The 21,134-nt window shown below is 45.6% G+C and overlaps 1 protein-coding gene across 1 annotated transcript in view; it reads right to left on the reverse strand.

Moving 5' to 3' along the window:
* Window positions 1-21,134, reverse strand: part of DPYD (dihydropyrimidine dehydrogenase) — a 2,453,390-nt gene that overhangs the window by 787,515 nt on the left and 1,644,741 nt on the right. The gene's annotated exons all lie outside the window — the stretch shown is intronic.

Below are 21,134 nucleotides of genomic sequence, written 5' to 3' on the forward strand. Positions count from 1 at the left end.
CAGAATGAAAATACAAACAAAAAACAAACTTTGAAATGTTTGCATGCTAATGCCAGAAGTCTAAGAAGTAAGATGGGAGAATTAGAATGTATAGCAGTGAATGATGACATTGACTTAATTGGCATCTCAGAGACATGGTGGAAGGAGGACAACCAATGGGACAGTGCTATACCGGGGTACAAATTATATCGCAATGACAGAGAGGAGCACCCGGAAGGCGGGATTGCACTTTATGTCAGGGATGGCATAGAGTCCAACAGGATAAACATCCTGCATGAGACTAAATGCACAATTGAATCTTTATGGGTAGAAATCCCTTGTTTGTCAGGGAAGACTGTAGTGATAGGAGTATACTACCATCCATCTGGTCAAGATGGTGAGACTGACAGTGAAATGCTAAGAGAAATTAGGGAAGCTAACCAAATTGGCAAAATGATTACCAGCATGGTTAAAAGGGGAGGTGAAAGAAGCTATTTTAGCCAAAAGATATTCATTCAAAAATTGGAAGAAGGATTCAACAGAAGAAAATAGGATTATGCATAAGCATTGGCAAGTTAAATGTAAGACATTGATAAGACAGGCTAAGAGAGAATTTGAAAAGAAGTTGTCCGTAGAGGCAAAAGCTCACAGTAAAAACTTTTTTAAATATATCCGAAGCAGAAAGCCTGTGAGGGAGTCAGTTGGATGATCGAGGGGTTAAAGGGGCACTTAGAGAAGATATCTCACAAAAAGATCATCCTCATGATAAGAGCACTTTTAAACAAGAATTTTAAAAGTCTGATTGCACGTATCAATTAGGGGCTGCATGAAAATGTTGGGCTTAGGTGCACCTGGCGGATTTTGAAAGCTGCCGAGATATGCACCTATCTCCAGAGCGCGCACATCTCAGACGTTTTCAAAAAATGGGCAGGCTGTGGGTGTGGCCTGGATGGGGATTTGGCATTTCCTGGCGTGAACCTGAAATGTGTGTATAAATACTTAAGCAATTCAGCGCGCACCGAGGCCCCATGCTGCAAACCTTTTCTTCTGCTGTGGATGATGTGTAAGTAATAAAATAAAATAAAAAAAGGCTGATCTGTGGGATTTTAAGGGTCAGGGATTACTGGGGGAGTGAAGGCTATTAATCTAGGGGGGTTTGGAGGACCTCTCAACTGTGTGTAGGGTAAGAGTATAGTGATAGGAGTGTACTACCGTCCACCTGGACAAAATGGTCAGACAGATGATGAAATGCTAAGAGAAATCAGGGAAGCAAACTAATTTGGCAGTGCAATAATAATGGGAGATTTCAATTACCACAATATTGACTGGGTAAATGTAACATCAGGACTTGCTAGAGACATAAAGTTCCTGGATGGAATAAATGATTGCTTCATGGAGCAATTGGTTCAGGAACCAACAAGAGAGGGAGCTATTTTAGATTTAATTCTTGGTGGAATGCAAGATTTGGTGAAAGAAGTAACGGTGGTGGGGCCACTTGGCAACAGTGATCATAACATGATCAAATTTAAACTAATAACTGGAAGGGGGAGAATAAGTAAATCTGCAGCTCTAACACTAAATTTTAAAAAGGGAAACTTTGATAAAATGAGGAAAATAGAAAAAAACTGAAAGGTGCAGCTGCAAAGGTTAAAAGTGTTCAACAGGCTTGGACATTGTTTAAAAATACAATCCTAGAGGCGCAGTCCATATGTATTCCGCGCATTAAGAAAGGTGGAAGGAAGGCAAAACGATTACCGTCATGGTTAAAAGGTGACGTGAAAGAGGCTATTTTAGCCAAAAAAACATCCTTCAAAAATTGGAAGAAGGATCCATCTGAAGAAAATAGGATAAAACATAAGCATTGTCAAGGTAAGTGTAAAACATTGATAAGACAGGCGAAGAGAGAATTTGAAATGAAGTTGGCCATAGAGGCAAAAACTCATAATAAAAACTTTTTAAAATATATTCAAAGCAAGAAACCTGTGAGGGAGTCGGTTGGACCATTAGATGACAGAGGGGTTAAAGGGGCTCTTAGGGAAGATGAGGCCATTGCAGAAAGACTAAATGAATTCTTTGCCTCTGTGTTTACTAATGAGGATGTTGAGGAGATACCAGTTCCAGAGATGGTTTTCAGGGGTGATGACTCAGACGAACTGAACAAAATCACTGTGAACCTGGAAGATGTAGTAGGTCAGATTGACAAACTAAAGAGTAGCAAATCACCTGGACCAGATGGTATGCATCCTAGGGTTCTGAAGGAACTAAAAAATGAAATTTCTGATCTATTAGTTAAAATTTGTAACCTATCATTAAAATCATCCATTGTACCTGAAGACTGGAGGGTGACCATTGACCAATGTAACCCCAATATTTAAAAAAGGCTCCAGGGGCAATCTGGGTAACTATAGACCAGTGAGCCTGACTTCAGTGCCGGGAAAAATAGTGGAAACTATTCTCGAGATCAAAATCGTAGAGCATATAGAAAGACATGATTTAATGGAACACAGTCAAAATGGATTTACCCAAGGGAAGTCTTGCCTTCAAATCTGCTTCATTTTTTGAAGGGGTTAATAAACATGTGTATAAAGGTGAACCGGTAGATGTAGTGTATTTGGATTTTCAGAAGGCATTTGACAAAGTCACTCATGAGAGGCTTCTACGAAAACTAAAAAGTCATGGGATAGGAGGCGATGTCCTTTCGTGGATTACAAACTGGTTGCGGATGATAAAAAAGTATTCAGAGTAGTTAAATCACAAGCAGACTGTGATACAGACTGTGATACATTACAGGAGGACCTTGCAAGACTGGAAGATTGGGCATCCAAATGGCAGATGAAATTTAATGTGGGCAAGTGCAAGGTGTTGCATATAGGGAAAAATAACCCATGCTGTAGTTACACGATGTTAGGTTCCATATTAGGAGCTACCACCCAGGAAAAAGATCTAGGCATCATAGTGGATAATACTTTAAAATCATCGGCTCAGTGTGCTGCAGCAGTCAAAAAATCAAATAGAATGTTAGGAATTATTTGGAAGGGAATGGTTAATAGAACGGAAAATGTCATACTGCCTCTGTATCGCTCCATGGTGAGACCGCACCTTGAATACTGTGTATAATTCTGGTCGCCGCATCTCAAAAAAGATATAGTTGCGATGGAGAAGGTACAGAGAAGGGCAACCAAAATGATAAAGGGGATGGAACAGCTCCCCTATGAGGAAGGGCTGAAGAGGTTAGGGCTGTTCAGCTTGGAGAAGAGACGGCTGAGGGGGGATATGATAGAGGTCTTTAAGTTCATGAGAGGTCTTGAACGAGTAGATGTGACTCGGTTGTTTACACTTTCGAATAATAGAAGGACTAGGGGCATTCCATGAAGTTAGCAAGTAACACATTTAAGACTAATCGGAGAAAATTGTTTTTCACTCAACGCACAATAAAGCTCTGGAATTTGTTGCCAGAGGAGGTGGTTAGTGCAGTTAGTGTAGCTGGGTTCAAAAAAGGTTTGGATAAGTTCTTGGAGGAGAAGTCCATTAATGGCTATTAATCAACTATACTTAGGGAATAGCCACTGCTATTAATTGCATCAGTAGCATGGGTTCTTCTTAGTGTTTGGGTAATTGCCAGGTTCTTGTGGCCTGGTTTTGGCCTCTGTTGGAAACAGGATGCTGGGCTTGATGGACCCTTTGTCTGACCCAGCATGGCAATTTCTTATGTTCTTATGATCTTAAGTTCAAACTGGGAATGAACTGGTAAAACTAGGAATGGTGTCAGCGCACGCCCCTTTTTAAATCCCCCGATTTATGCGGCAGCAGTGGGATCTGCGCACACCCATTTAAAATTTGGCATACATATGCATGCGGCCAGGCTATTTTATAACATTCATGTATATGTTATAAAATGACTGCCTAATAGGGTGTGGGCCAATGTATGTGTGCAAATATGCACCAGTTTGAAAGTTACCATCCAAGCATGTAAATAGGCTTAGAAAAATAGCAGTATATGCTACTTTTTCATGCATAAATCCCTTTGAAAATTACCCCCTCATAGATTGAGATGTAGTTGATATAACCCAGGCAAGCAATAACAAAAGATTTGAAATCCCTTTTAATCCTGAAGAAAAACGATGGCTAATATTAGATCTTTTGGAAATACTTCTAATACTTAGTTTTCGACTATACATGGGTTAAACATAGTCCAAAAGTGTTTAAGATAGCATATTTATTATTCAGAATCTTGGAACAAGGTGTTCCAAAATAAATTGCACTTATAAAGGAATACATGCTCACATTATAGTGGTGTTCTTTCTGGAAAATTGTTCTGAAAATCACTTTTACAATGCTGAAGTAGTCTGAGTATTTTTCTGAAACCATTGTGTCAAACATAGTTCAACTTACCATTAAGATCAAAACATAAATACTCTCAAAAAAGCTCTCTTGCCAACCTTAAGGCTATTAAAAATGAATGCTTTGTTATATTTTTATGTGCATGGATCTGGAACACAGAAGGCTAGAAGAATGTTTAACCCCTTTTTCTTTTCCACTTAGTCTTTCACCTCTCGGCTGCCACCATACATCCTTCTCCTTACACACCTACATCGAAAAAGAACAACTGTCTATTACACAAATATCTGCTAACTTAAAATATCACTTCCTCTAAACCATTCCTTAGTACAGTCATAAATGTTTACCCATATTTCCGAAAAATCAGTGCAAGGTATTTGATACATCAGGAAATATTTAGTACTAAATGTTCTTATTCTGTATGTATATACATATAGGGGGTCATTTTCCAAGGAGTTACCGCGCGCGATACGGCTGTATCGCGTGCGAAAAATTCGCGAACCGCGATAACAAGCAGCTATCGCGGTTCGCGAATGTAAATTTGTGATAATGTATTCAGGGGGCGGAGTTGGGGCTGGGCAAATGTAAAGTAGGGAGGACGTATCGCGTGGCGCGAAAAGAGCTGCGGTGTTAGCGCGGCTCCTAACGCGGCCAATAACTACAACCCTTTCAAATGCGATACAGTGTATCGTGGCGCACAGCGCGCACCGCGCTAATATCGCGTTGAACGAAAATGTGCCAAACCAATCCCCACAGACCTACAAAGGTACAGCTGCCCAATAAAAAGGCCTGTTCTTAGTAGGTCTATCTGCTCCACACATTCACAGTGTATGGGGCAGGTGCACCCCATGGCTGAGCAGGCCCAACGCAGACGCAGACGCCAGGACGTTGGTCGACGTCGACGTGGGTACAGGCAGCGGATCTATCTTCCACGAACCTCATTGCTGGGTATGCCAGAGGATGTTGTGATCAGCAGATATCGCCTCAGAGCTCGTGCCATCATGGAAATATATGAAGATATACGAGGTGCCCTTGAGCCTCGAACCCAAAAGAGCCGTGCCGTCCCTGGCCTGACCAAACTCTTGGCCGCCCTGCACTTCACAGCAAGTGGCTCCTTCCAATCCACGGTAGCTGTTATGGGTGGCATGTCACAGAGCACCTTTTCTCTGTGTCTGCACCAGGTCATTGAAGCTGTTATGGACCGCATGCCTCGCTACATAGCATTCCCGCGCAACAGACAGGACCTGATGGACATCAAGCGTGGCTTCCATGACATTGCCCGCTTTCCGAATGTCATTGGAGCTATTGACTGCACTCATGTGGCCATCGTTCCACCCCGTGAGACGGAGGCAGCCTACCGCAACAGAAAGCAGTTCCACTCCCTCAACGTGCAAGTGGTGTGTGATGCTGGAATGCGGATCCTCTCGGTGATGGCCAGCTTTCCGGGATCAGCGCACGATGCCTTCATACTCAGGCAATCAGCTCTGTTTCGCAAATTCGAAGATGGCCTGTATGGCGATGCTTGGCTTGTAGGTAAGATCCACGTTAACATACATATAACATGTTTGTAATGGTCATCTCTGTAATGGCACACAAAGGTGATGTAGACGCCTGTCGGGATGGAGTCACAGGTCCCCATCACATCAGACCTGAGTGGCACATTGTGTTAGCGAAAGTGGTGGAATGGCTCATGCACCCAACCACTTACTATTGGCTGCCAAGCACAAACTATACAGAAGCCCCTGTAAGGCCTATATGTGGCATGGCTTGCTCACCTCACTGCACAGGTGGACAGCCTACACATATTGGGTGTAGCCATGGCTACTGGCAGTGTACAAGATGAATCGAGACTTGTAAGGGCAGCTCACATCCACAGGTGTTAGTGAGCTCCTGACGTTCCTGAGACTTTGCATGAACACTTCTACTCAGTTGTGCACATTGAGGGGCAGCCAGTTGACACCATGTATGTTGTTGGGTATGCATACCTACAGAGAAGGTGTACTTGAGCACATATGTCAGTACACAATGACTGGAGAGCATAATGCATATGATTCGAACACAGGGATGTCATCTGTAAGGACAGTGGTGTAATGCACCAACCGCATACACAGAGCTGACATACATCTCACTGTTTAGGGGCCCTTCATGTGCTATAACGCCTAATAGGCACACACCAGCTGTGTGCCAAAGCAATCCTGAAGCCAGACACATAAGGTGTAGGGAAACTGGAATGGGCTGCCTCGTGCCATCCGGTTCTACTGCATGTATTGAGCACATACACCCATGGGACACAAACATCAGTATTTGTAAACTCTTCCCTATGTCATTGCTACAGGAGATGCAGCCTATGGATGCAGGCCCTGGCTTATGACCCAAATCCTCCAGCCTGCCACAGCACGACAGCTGGCCTATAATGAGGCCTTACGTGCTACCCGTTCGGTCATCGAACGTACCATCGGCCTTTTGAAGAGCCGCTTCCAATGTTTGGACAAGATTGGGGGAGTGTTACTGTATGCCCCCCCAAAGGTTGTTCGGATCATCCTGCTTTGCTGTGTGTTCCATAATGTGGCTCTTCGCCATGGAATACCTGTGGCTATAGATCCAGACCTCAGACCTGATCCCCCAAGTGCGCATGCACGACGGCATGAAAACACACTCAGGGGCAGCCAGGTTCGCCAACACCTTATACAGACACACTTTTAAGGTTGGCATGGGACAGAACCCTGCCCCAGAAGCCCTGTTTGCCCACCGATGGGTTAGGACATCGTTTAATGTGCAGACCTCCTTTCAGTCTGCTACGTGCCTCACCTGCTACGTGTGTCCAGCCAACAACTGTTTGGGGTGGTGCCCTACCACAGAGGGTTTAGGCCATAATAGGGTGGCGAAGGGCTGGCTCAAGCCTCTGCTGAGGTGCTGTATGTGTGATACCTATTCTGTGCCATTGGGCTAAGCACTTGCTACATACTCTGGGTTGCTGTGCAGTGCACTTCTGCCATCCAAGGCGTACCACACACCTGTGTCATGCCAGATATGACACACATTATCTGATGGAGTTACTGATCAACACAGTGCACCAGAGAAGCAAGGATGAGCCACCTGGCCATGCATGCTCCTGGAAGCAGCACACACACATGCTGTCAGACTCCTCATTATATAGATGTCTCCTGTTGGGACACACAGCCACCATTTAATGCATGCCGGACATACTCCTGTCATGACATCTCACCTGAAGAAAGTGTCAGCAGTGCTGGCTGCACTGAGCTGTGGCATGGGGCTACCCAGCCACATTTCGCATATTTTGCTACAAAGGTGATGGGCTGACTGTTGGCAGCCACCTTGCGGATGGCCCGTGACCAGCAGCACAGCTGATCGGCCAGGCTAGCAGAGGAAGGATGCATGCATGTGTATACTGCTCTATTGAGTGATAGATGGCCATTACTGAAGTGTGTGCCCTCACAAGAGGACTGACAGGTTGAAGGCACTATGATGCAGTGCCCCTCACTGTGGTGTCAGGTGCCCTTCCAATGTATATAAGGTGCAGACAGTAGCAGGCTGCAATGTAGTCAAACATAGGGATCTGGGCCAAATGGCTATGCGGCTCTCTGGACTGTAACAGAGTGCTTCTTCGGGAAGGGCCTCAACAGATGGCCTGCACAACCACCCACAAATGGGTCACAGCTACACAAGGTGCTGATGTGGGTGTGGCTGTTACCACGTAACCCACTGCAGTTTGTTCAATAGCACATAAGGCATGTTGTGGACAGTGGAAGCACCTCGGACCATCCATTTGTACCCCTACAGCACGCTCCTGGTGAGCAGACACACAGTCATTGACGCCCGTGCAAACACAGACCATCATAATCATATAGGCTCTACCAATGCCCTCATCACAGCTGCCGTACTGCTTATGATGACTAACTAATGTCACTAATGACAGATGATCACACAGGCCTCCAGCACAGGGCCTGAGTTGGCAAGAAAGGCCGTCAATACACACATGTGAAACTGTCCATAGAGCCGAAGGCTGTGGCTGAACCCACATTACCCATATCTTGCCCATATGGAGGTTGCAGAATGCTGATGGAGGTTGCACAGGGTGCAATGTGTGCATGAAGGGGTTCCGATGTACGGCTAGGCAGGTGATGAGGTCTATTGATGTACGGGCCACTCTCCTTTCCTAACATGTGTACGACCCCTGTGCGACAACAAACTTGGGTGTGGAATAGGAGGAATCGGTGAACAATGAGTGGGAACAATGACCGTCTGCTAGGTGTCTGGATAGAGGCGACCAGGCTTTCAGCACACAACCTATGCGCACCATATTCCAGAGCTCTTGGGTACACCAGCACGTGCATGGGTGTGAGTGATGATGGACTAGTTGGTACCCATGACTGTACAGCCAAGCAGTTTCCACGCTTGCTACTTGCAGTGATGAGGATGACAGCGGGTCAGGCAGGGTGATAAACTAATGGCTGGCTCTATCATAATACTGGAAGCATTTGTGGCTCATAAGGTATGTAGGATACACTGCATTGTCGCCCTCATACTGTACGGTACAATGGTACACTGGGCAGGAAGGTAACCAATTGGGATGATGTTCGGTCTGCGCTCTGACCACAACCCTACCTCCCCCCCAGTCTGGCCATAATATATGCAAACCCATCCCACCCAGCTTGTGGAATGGCACAGGTTGGTGTGTTGCCACTATATGACAATGATGGTGCTGCCCACTGCACCAGCCCATACCAGGATGGCATCTTGGGGTACAGGTGGTACCTAGGCTCTGCAGAACACACCCTCCCTCACCACCATCCACTCTTGCTTTGCCCCTCAACCATGATACCATGCAGATTTACACCTAGAGCCTACATGTACTGTACCTTATGAGGGTGCACCCGTCTGGCAGCACGCGACCTGGCTGCACCCAGCGATGTCCTCCACAAGGGTATATAAGGAGGGCCAACGGTGCCATGAGCCCCTGCCATGGCTGGCCACAGTGTTCAAATACCTCACACTTGGCCAAGCACATGTGCATCCTTAACAATTGTGCTACCTGCTGCACCACAGTTGTGTGGTCCTGGATTTCCACTAGCTGGGTACGCAGACGTTAAACAGGCTGAACGGTACATGCTGAATCTTCTGACATGGCTACCTGTTCTTAATGAGGTGGAATGTGTCAGAGAAGCAAGATGTGCCTAAGGGCGCTGACAGATACCATTACAGTGTTCAGTGTTGCACTTAGCCTCTGAATCAGTACATACACAGGCCACACAGTGGCATGGACATGGAGGCAACACCGTACACCATGTATGGCAAGAGTTCGACAGGTCAGAGCTTCCTGATGTCCACGTACAGTGGCAAATCATCAGTCATGGATTGTGTCCTCCATGGGTGCACCAACAGAGTCCTTAGTAATGACATGAGTACAGAAGTGTGTGACACCCAGTGATACAGATCTTCATTATAAATCTACTGAATTATAACAGGACAACAATCATTCACATGCTGCAGAACCCCAGTGTAGTTCCCTCCCTACAGGTGTGCTGGTCAGAAGGTGACAGCTAACCAATGTTGCACACACATCATTATCAGCAGAACATTACTGTTTCCACATGCTGAATGACCTGTGGCACTGTCTGACAGGCTATATGTGGCGAAGACCCCTTTACCTTGCTTCCCAAGTATGTAGTGCACAGGAGCTGGTGCACAGTGGTTTTACCAGTACTGCTAACTGCGCTGTGTGCAGGCATATAGGGAATAAGGGCCACACATGGGCCTACATGTCCCTCCGCGTGACATAGACGCACCCATATTGCTACGTTGGGAGGGTAGGCGTCCCATCCACATGATGTCCCTCAAGAAAGGCTTGCAGGTACAGGAGCTTCACGACAGAATATGTAGCACAACGGGGGTGAGGTGGGTACATAACCTGATGGTGACACAGGTCATACAGTCTGTGTAAAATGTCTGCTGATAATGATGTGTGACCAACATTGTTTACCTGTAACCGTCGCAACTGCACACCTGTAGGAAGGAAAGTCCACTGAGGTTCTGCAGCATGTTAATGATTGTTGTACTGTTGAGGGACAGTTATATCTAACGAATATCTGTCACAAGTGACTGATACCTGTGACTGCCCTGTACTGGTTGGCCAATCAACATGCCCTATCACCAAGGACAGTCAACCTTGGGGAGTGGCTTGCATATGTGTGTGTAGCGACCTTACGTATGTGAAGACACTGTAGGACTGTGGACCACACAGTGTGGGCCATCAGATGGTGGCCCATGTCCACCATGTGAATAGTTAATGGAGGATCCATGCACACCCCACAGCTAGGAGATGGCACCAGAGGGATGTGTGCCACTACGGATGGGGACCCCTTCTTGCGATCCTTGCACTTTTCAGACCCCCAACATCCTATATGGGTGAGTAACAGTGACTGCACACCAGCAGTCACCACATCTGTGTGTACATGGACACCCGCTTAACACACTTAAGGCCTGTTGACCATGCCTTACACCGCTTGCACCCTGTAAACAGGTATGACAGATTTGCATTAATATTGTCCCCTCTCCGTACAACTAACAGCCCACTTAGCTGGCTGCTGACAGTCTGTGCAACTGCTTTAATACACAGCATGCAGATAGCAACATTACCCTTCCCCTGCCACACTTGTCAGGGGCCCACAACCTTAATGCTAAAAGTGTGACTATAGGATGGCTTTCCTGGCACACAACCATGCTGCCATGGTGGGGATGTTCAACGATATATGACATTGCACAGGGTACATGCTTAGCATGTACAGCTGGAAAGGCCTACACAGTATTGTATGCCAATGGTGCCTGGAAATGAAGAGTGTGCATGCGCTATCACTATCATGGATGTCGTGCATGCCAAGCTCTCGGTCAGTCTCCCAGCAGTGGTGGAAGCAATCGTCCAGTTACCTGCAAAGGTGGAGACTATCTAGGAAGCAACGTCGGCTAGTACCTTAGCATCAGTTAGCCTTACTTACGTGGTGTTTGTCATGCAGAGATAGGTACAATACTGAACCCTGGTCAGATATCCATGTCTGGACTCCTCACCGACAACAGTGCATGCCATAAGCAGTGGTATTGCAATACACAGCTGGCCACCCCTTCCCCTTTCCTCACAGATCAGGAGTGCTGGCATACATCAGCACACTCCATTACTGTGCATTCCCTGTACTGAGGAACAATACCTCTTCTACTGTCAGGGATATGTCAGGTAGTCCCCTATGTTTTACTCTGTAAGGTATGTGAAAGACAGGTGCACATGTTGCAATACTGAACCTCAGCCAGGGGCCAGTGTCAACACTCAGTATTGGTGCAATGTGGGATACAGCATGCAAGGTGTGCCAGGGTACACCAACAGCACATTAGGCACATAACAAGGACACAATAGGTGGCAGGTTAAACAGGATATTTATTCCTGACAACATTCTGCAGGGTATAGTCAAGTATAATGTCAGCAGTAACAGCATACAATTGATGTTCCTAGGTATTCATTATCTGCAAGTACTAGATAGCTAATAGATCCAAAGTGATCCAATTCCGGACTACATCACTCCACCATCAGCAGTATATACACATATGCAGGTAGTGGGTGTTATCAGTACTGGCAAAGCATGATTACCTAGGAACGGAGAAACAGGAAGTGGCACCCCAATAGCTTGGATACTGTAATACATAGATTACCGCTGGTCAGTATACAATGAGTAGACAGGCATAGGCCCCAGGCGGTCCATGTTGAAAGAGTGCACTGAAAGAGGACAGCCTGAGGAGCCAGCCAGCAGAGTAAAAGTCCAGGCCCCAGGCAGTCCATGTTGAAAGAGTGCACTGAAAGAGGACAGCCTGAGAGGCCAGCCAGCAGAGTGAAAGTCCAGGCCCCAGGCAGTCCATGTTGAAAGAGTGCACTGAAAGAGGACAGCCTGAGAGGCCAGTCAGCAGAGTGAAAGTCCAGGCCCCAGGCAGTCCATGTTGAAAGAGTGCACTGAAAGAGGACAGCCTGAGAGGCCAGCCAGCAGAGTGAAAGTCCAGGCCCCAGGCAGTCCATGTTGAAAGAGTGCACTGAAAGAGGACAGCCTGAGAGGCCAGCCAGCAGAGTGAAAGTCCAGGCAGCAGACAAGGTATCCAGCGGTTCAGCATGTAGGCAGCAGGCAAAAACATGAAGGGTCTGGCTACAGCAGTGAAGGGTCAGGACCAGACAGCAGCAGCTTGGCAGCAGGAGGAGGCCCAGGACGACACAGCAGCAGCATGGCAGCAGGAGGAGGCCCAGGATGACACAGCAGCAGCAGCAGGAGGAGACCCAGGATGACACAGCAGCAGCAGCAGCAGGAGGCCCAGGACGACACAGCAGCGGAATGGCAGCAGGAGGAGGCCCAGGACGACACAGCAGCAGCAGCAGGAAGAGTCCCAGGACGACGCAGAAGCGGCATGGCAGCAGGAGGAGGCACAGGACGACACAGCAGCAGCAGGAGGAGGCCCAGGACGACACAGCAGCGGCATGGCAGCAGGAGGAGACCCAGGACGACACAGCAGCAGCAGCAGCAGCGGGAGACCCAGGACGACACAGCAGCACATGGCTTTTGGAGACATGAGGCACAGAACGCACCACACAACCAGCATTAACGGGCCTTCCGCAGACCAGTCATCCTACAGCACACTGCCAGAATTTGCAGCCCTTGCAACAGAAGGTGGCAGACAGCAGAGTGGCGCAGCGGATGGCGGTGGCAGACAGCAGAGTGGCGCAGCGGATGCTGGTGAGCCAGGTGAGCAGGTGGGTGGGAGGAGCTTTGCATGGTGCTTCCCCCTCCATCTCGACGGCACTGCCCCTCTGTGGGGAGCAGGCAGCAGGACATCCTCTTCCATCTCGACGGCACTGCCCCTCTGTAGGGAGCAGGCAGCGGGACATCCTCTTCCATCTCGACGGCACTGCCCCTCTGAAGGGAGCAGGCAGCGGGACATCCTCTTCCATCTCGACGGCACTGCCCCTCTGTAGGGAGCAGGCAGCGGGACATCTTCTTCCATCTCGATGGCACTGCCCCTCTGTGGGGTGTGCATCCCAGTGGTGGTTGGGTGTACCTGCCCATACCCCATTTATGGGGCATGTTGGTCCCCTCAGGGCCCCTTGCCACGTCGCGATGGTCCACTGGGTGGTGGCAGTCTTCTTTGGGGGGACGGCCCCTGCGGCCTCGGGACACTGAGGGACTTGGCTGGGGTGTTGATGTTGCGGATGACGAGGCCTGCATGTCCGCCATCCGCTGCAGGATTTGCAGCAAAATGTTGTTCTGCGTGCCTATCCCTGCTGCAATGCTGTTGCCTGCATTTGTGACTGCTGCCGTCAGTAGCTGGAAGTCTCGCCTCTGCTGCCTCCTTGCTCGCCTCAGGGCACGCATTTCCATCAGTACCTGTTGCAACAGTGCGGCAGGCACTGTTTCCGGCTGTGGTTGGACAGGTGGCGCTGCTGGTGGTTCCACATGTCCTGGGGGATATCCCATGGGCATTGCTGCCCCAGCTGCTGGTGCAGCGCTGCATGGGGACATCACCGGTGTGGCTAGGGTGGGCGGGGTACCCACTAAGCTCCCCGGGGTGCCTGGCCGCAAAAGAGTGGGGGGGGGGCCCCACTCAAATTCCTCCAGGGCCTCGGTCAGGGTATAGGGGCTGACTGTGGGTGCCATTGAGGGCCGCACCTCCTCCTCCTCCTCCTCCGAGTCCGACCACTGTGTTGTTGCATCCATGTGGAATGGCCTGGTCATCATCGGTGGCCGCCTAAGCCCTGGTGGATCCCTGCTTGTGCCTGGACCCTCCCGGCTGGCATCAGAGGTCTGCTGCCTGGGACCAGATTGCTCTGTGGGGAGATTGGGGAGAAAGAGGATAAACTGCATCAGTAACACAGCTTTTCTGTTAAATTAGTATAACGTCAAACAGGGACAGCTAATGTTTAACCAACATGTCATTCTGCGTTTACAGTACAGTTAGGTCCTTTACATGTTCCTCATGGCATGGGTGGTGGGGCTGAGGGCTGGGCCCAGAAGCCTGGCCTGTGCACAGGCCAGGCCCTAACTGAGACAGTGAGCTGTTGCCAGCATGCCTTGCACCCTGCTGCCTGCCCCTTGCTGACTGGGGGAGGGGGGGCCACTACTGTTCTGCGGAGCACATGGGGAACAGAAACTTAACACTGTACTACACATTGTGTTACGACCTTTCACAGGACAGGGGGGGGGGGGGGGGGCCGAGAGGCCAACTTACCATCTTCGAGGTGGGAAGTATCTAGGCGGGGATCCAATCCCTCAAAGACATCTGGCCCTAGACGCTGCATCAGTTGCCACTCCATGTCGCTGAACCTGATGGGGCATGGGGACCTTCCTCCTGTGTCCCTCATGTACTGGTTCCTGTCTGCAATCTTAATTTTGAGCTGGGCTTTTATGTCTCGGTAGCGGTGGGCCACCTGCTCCCCGGTCCGAGGGATGTCACTATTCCTCTGTATGTCCCCAGCTATGCTGGACCAGATCTCTGCCTTCGCTGCCTTGGTGGTCCTCACAGACAGGTTCCCAAACAGGTGCGCATAGTGACGCAGGACCCCCTCTATCAGCATGTCATTATCCTGTGCACTGAACCGAATGGCACGCTGCCTGACCCTGGTCTGGCTGCCTGGTTGGGGTGCCACTTCCGGAGGGGTCTCCTCCCTACACTCTCTCTCCAGCCCCCCAGGTTCCCCACTCCCTTCCTCCCCCCACCCACCTGACCCTGCACTTCCTGCTCCCTTCCCCTCTGCCCTGCCTGTCTAGCCCTACCTCTTCCCACCATTCACTCCTGCCTCACCCTCTCCCCCTCCCCCACCCTCCTATCATTTCCCTCCTGCCTATCTCTCCCACTACCCCTGTCCCTGCTCCTACTCCTCATTCCCCTACCACTAGGTCCCGCTTCCTCCTCCTCCCCTCCCCCCTCTCCATCCTCCTCCCCTCCCCCTACTCTCAACTCCCCTCTTCTCGCCTACCACTCCTCTCACGCTCCATCCTCCTCCTCCTCCTCACCACCACACTCCTCCTCCTCCTCACCACCACCAACACCACCACCACACTCCTCCTCCTCTTCACCACCACCACCACCAAACTCCTCCTCCTCCTCCACACAGATAGACAAACAGTAGACTGACACACTTGCACTCCAACACAGATTACAAAAGACACAGGTAAAGGGAAACAAATGACAACAATTACACAGGACACCGCACTCAGTAATCAAATCTAATAGCACCTCTCTCCAACTAACTCCAACACCTACCTCTCTCCACAACTCCTTCCAAACCCTCAAAGGAGGTGTGGCAGGAAGTGGGCTCTTATACCTGACACATTATCGCGGGACACGGTACTTGGTTTCACGTACCGCGATAATATTTTGGACTTTTTCCCGCGAATCGCGAACCCTTTTCACATATAGCGAAAACTTCGCGAGCGGCAAAGTTTTCCCAATGCACGATAAAACAGCCATTTGCATGGGAACGCCCCCGTTTTTATCGCAGGTGGTACCAATGCGGTACCAATGCGATATTGGAAAATGAGGCCCATAGATAGAAAGATAGATATTTATAATGTAGAGCAGGGCTTCCCAAACCTGTCCTAGGGACCCCATAAGCAGTCGGGTTTTCAGGATACCCACAATGAATATGTATGAGAGAAATTTGCATATCATGAAGACTCCGTATATGCAAATTTATCTCATGCATATTCATTGCGGATATCTTGAAAACCCGACTGCCTGTTAGGGTCCCCAGGATAGGTTTGGGAAGACCTAGTATGGAGGCTTGTTACTATAACTGTAGTGTAATATGTTGCTCTATGTTAGAAAGGACAGGATGATGAGCTGATACAGTTCTGGTCTCATCCTATTACGTACATAAAGTTGTAGGCATGATTTCCCCCTCTGAGAGGGCTTCCTAAAATGGTCCTGGGGACCCCACAACCAGTTGGATTTTCAAGCTATCCACATTTACTATGCAGGAAATACTGCAGTGAGAAAGCCAGGCTACAGTGGAACCATCATTCAACCCAAAAGGAAGGAAAAAATTGAATATCATCGACATATACACTGTAGTATACCCACAAGCCAGACAAGATCTTACAAAATGGTTGGAGGCGCATATTAAATAGGGCTGATGACAATGTGGGACTTGGGGAATGCTACAGCCCAATTTCTTTCAACTGGAACTTTAATCTACAGTCTAGACTTATTGCTGTCTAAACTTGTGTATGCACTTGCAATCATCAATTTGCCAGCATCTCCACCAGTTCACAGTGACCCTCAGCAACTTGACTTCCTAGCACTTTTTCCAGACCTCCCACCCAAAATCCAAGCTCAATTTCACATCACAGCTTACTGTACTAAATAAAAAGGTATGGACAAGTTCACTATTATATGAGCATTTATATATTTATTTATTTAAATGATTTATATCCTGCACCATCAAACAGATATCTGAGCTGGTTACAGTGTAACATCCATAAATTATATATAAAACAATAAAAACAAAAAATAAAAACATGACAATACATTTGTCAACAAAAGACTTGCCATACTGGGTCAAATCAAAGGTCCAACAAGACCAGTATGCTGTTTCCAGCAATGGCCAAACCAGATCACAAGTACCTGGCAGGATCCGAAGGGGTAAATAGATTCCAAAAATAAAACTAGGTGCCTAAAAGTAATCACAGCTCAGCATTTAGATCATTGCAACTGGACTAGATGAAATAATAGTACCTTTAACATCAGTCACCAAAAAACAAGTAACAGATTAACAACCACTGAACTGCTACAATAGCTATAATGAATCACTAAAAGTCAAATAGAATAAATATATTTTTAATAACTTGCAGAAAGTGGGTAGAGAGGACAATTCTCTAAAATTAGCAGGGAATGTATTCCAAAGAGCTCACAACATAAAATATAATATACGTTCCTGATACTTATCTAGCCTAGAATATAGCAATTTAATTTAATTTAGGATTTCTATTCCATTTTTCATAGTTTGACGGTCACTTCAAAATAGACCACTTTAACTGCAAGATTATAAATTAATATTTCTGTAACCAGATTAACTACTTGCAATATATATATATATATATATATATATATATATATATATATATATATATATATATAATGTTATGAAACTCAATTAAACCATAATGTAATTTTTCCACATTACAAACTAATTTTCTAACCAGATTTAACCACATAAAATCTACGTATACAGATTTAATGTTATGCAACTCATTTTAGTCATACTGTAATCTGTTTTGAAGTGACCATCAAGCCATGAAAAGCAGAATGAAAATTCTAAATTAAAGTGGAAAGGAAATCCTAAATTAAATTAATTTCCATTCTGCTTTTCATGGCTTGATGGTCACTTCAAAGCAGATTAGAGTATGACTAAATTGAGTTGCATAACAATAAACCTATTGATGTATATTTCATATGAATGTGTGAATAGATAAATGTGTATGCACAATTTGTTGTTTATGTGGTTTTGTGTTTGATCTGTTGTGTTTGTTTAATGGGTCTTGGTACCTATATATTTTACTTTGGTAATAATGTATGTGAAGGGTGGCATTTTATTCTTTTTTTGAGCTGTAATTTTGTAATTATTTTCTTGTTATGTTGATGTCAATTAAAATAAATTATTTTAGATTTATATTCTACTGCATCTAAATGTTTTTGGTGATAGATTAATGTATTAAATGTGGAGTTAAACTAGTTTCTGTTATTCCAGTAAAATTTAACACCTGATCCGATAAATAGCAGAAGAAGGCCCTTTCCAAGATATTTTCCTTTGGCCTGGCATATCCTCATTTGCATATGATGTTCCCTAATTTACATATGGATAAGCATTAATTTTAGCAGTTAGATGTTAATGTGATGTACAGCATCTTAATTTACAGAGGCATTTTTGCATAGAACATTATTTTTAGCACATACAAAATGGCCTTAATGTGCATGTTAAACTTTTTTTCATAGGCATCTTTATGTCTAGGAATAGACTCATGCATATCAAATGCGGCAGCTAATGTATTTTGCGGCTAAGAGCAGGGTGGGCAAGAAATGCTTATTACATGCCCATTTTCTCATTATTTTTCTCCCGCAGAATCTGTGCTCCTGCCTTGAATAGCAAATATTTTATTTGCCAGCTGACCTGAATAGCTCTTTGTCTCAGCCTCCATTCCAGTCTCAAAATGGTTGAATTTGACCCCCACTGATACCTGGAGGAATGGCAGAGTTTTAGTATTTTAGTGTGACAGCAGTTATCACGTGTCACAGCATGTACTGCACTGAATTTAAATTGTTCAAATAAATATGACCAACTCTGAATCCTTATAAGATTACATCCAAAAAAGAAATGAAAACAGAAGTATATTTATCTTCAATTTACTAACATTCTAATGCTTCCAGGGTGGTAGATGCTATAAAATGACACTGCGGTTCTTTATATATATTGGCAAAACTGAGGTCTTCGAGTATGTATGATTGAGCATAAAATCATCCATGTTTTTTCAGGGGCTTCAATAGTTCAGCATTGTTTGGACTCTCTACATACAATTTGAAGATCTTATATTTACTCTCATTGGACAAGCATGTTCTTGCTGCTATGACAATGACTATATTTTACTTCAGCATGAGCAGAGGCGGACATATATCCTACACAAGATTGCTGCAGATGGCCTTTTAGCAAAAGTACTAGCTCTGTTTCTCTAATTATTAATTTGTAAGCATATGTATCTATATGTATATATAGAGAGATATAGATATAGATAAATGTTTGCAATTAATATTTTTTATTTTTGGTTGTGTACTTTGCCAGTCTTTGCTATTTCAATGGATTTTATACTCACATTTTGTTTGGAGGATTTTTCTTTTGTGATCATTGGTGGATTTGAATTCACCTATACCAATAAGTGGGTCTTTCTTGGTATTTGCCAACATTGTCTAGCTCGGTGGTTCTCCACCCAGCCCTCAAGGTATATCCAAATCTGTTTCTTGTAATATCCACAAAGAACATATATGAGAGAAATTTGCATGCACTGCCTTCTTTGTATCCTAATCTATCCTTTGCACATTCATTATGGATATCCTGTAAAGCAGTCTGGCTGGGCATGTTCCGAAGGCTGGCTTGAGAAACACTGACTGCTAGCATACAGTTATCTTTATTTTGAAATTGCTGATTGGGATTGGTTAGTTTGAATTAACCCAATAGTAAGTATACCATTGTCCCAGCAGGATTCACTGACAACAGATTAATAAAATTGAATTAACCCAGACCAATTGGTGCATTTTTGTGATACCTGCCCACACCAATCAGTTCTCAGTACTTTGAAATTTCATACTATATGTTCTGTAGCAGCAGAGTGACCAAGATGCCAGGTAGTAATCATTTTGTGCAGACGTTTGTCTGATATATGAGCCATGATTGTAGCAGATCTTTGGTGAGGGAGGTAAAGATTTGCTTTTTATTTTTTCTTATAAAGTGACTTTTGTGAATTGAAATCCCCAAGGCAGGCATTATGATTCTGAAACATTAGTGTTGGGTTTACATTGTAACAGCGGCATTTTGAGATAGACCAGCTTTACAAGCAAGCAGTGGTGTTTTGAGGGAAACAAAATGCTGAGTACTATGGAGACTGTCCAGTTCAGACAACTGCTTTTTGGGGGTTAGTAAATCAAACATGTTTTATTAGCATTTTAGTGCTGTCTTTTTAAATATGGTAGACACCATTTTTAAAGATTTTCATATATAAAATTAAAACAAAATAGGGACTAATATACTATGGTGCATGATTATATCATTAGGTTTAGTATTTTGAGATAATAGTGTTGTGGTATCTCTTTTTTGTATGTTACCATAGCATTTACTCATTATGATTACTATAATAATTATTATTATTATTTTTACTTTTTAACATAATCTGAAATAACTGCACATTCATTAATTTGGGTTAATGAAAATGAAATCCACTTTATTTGGTTTTGTCCCTGTAAGATTATAAGAAGTTCATTGAAATGAATTACATAAAAATGAATTATATTAGAAAGTATTAGAAAGATACGATAAACATATTTCCTTTATGTCATGAGATGTTGTGATTCTGTCTGTTATGCAGCCTCCCAACCATGAAAGGCCCTTGGGGAGCTGCTCTTACTCTCTCCCAGCTCATAGTCACTGTGATCCCATGACTTAAGCAGGGTCCAGAGTATATAGCTCTGGCTCTGGTTATGCTCAGAGGCTTTTCATCAAGTCTGTTTGGCTCTCTGCTTGGCCCCATGTCTCTGAAAAGGGATATGCACTCATTACAAATGAATTTTAAAAGCAGGATGAATAAGGGAATTTATTTCATTTGGGGCACCCCAAAATGAATCAGGGGGGGGCTCCAGAATGAAATAAACATTAATTGTTGCATTCATTTGAAATTAATGAATCAGACCTAAGTCTAGGACCAAAGCTGAGGCCTCACCTAAAGTGTAGGACAAGGCCCAAAGTAGGGGCCAAAGCATACACCCTGGTATGACCTAGGAACCAGATTCAGGGACCACGCCTCCCTGCATCTGGTTCCAGACTCCAATTCCACACCTTTGGTTCCAACCTTGCATTGGCTCCAGTCTCCAGTCCAGCATTATCCTCAGTCCAAGCCCCTATCTAAGTCCTGCCAGCTGCCAGAATCCAAGGTCTGAACCTGCAGGGGAGGTGGCTGCTATATAGGGATGTGAATCATTTTTTGGCGATTTAAAAAAATCGTCAGATAATTTTT

The sequence above is a fragment of the Rhinatrema bivittatum genome, chromosome 10 (genome assembly GCF_901001135.1).
Source record: "Rhinatrema bivittatum chromosome 10, aRhiBiv1.1, whole genome shotgun sequence".
NCBI lineage: Eukaryota > Metazoa > Chordata > Amphibia > Gymnophiona > Rhinatrematidae > Rhinatrema > Rhinatrema bivittatum.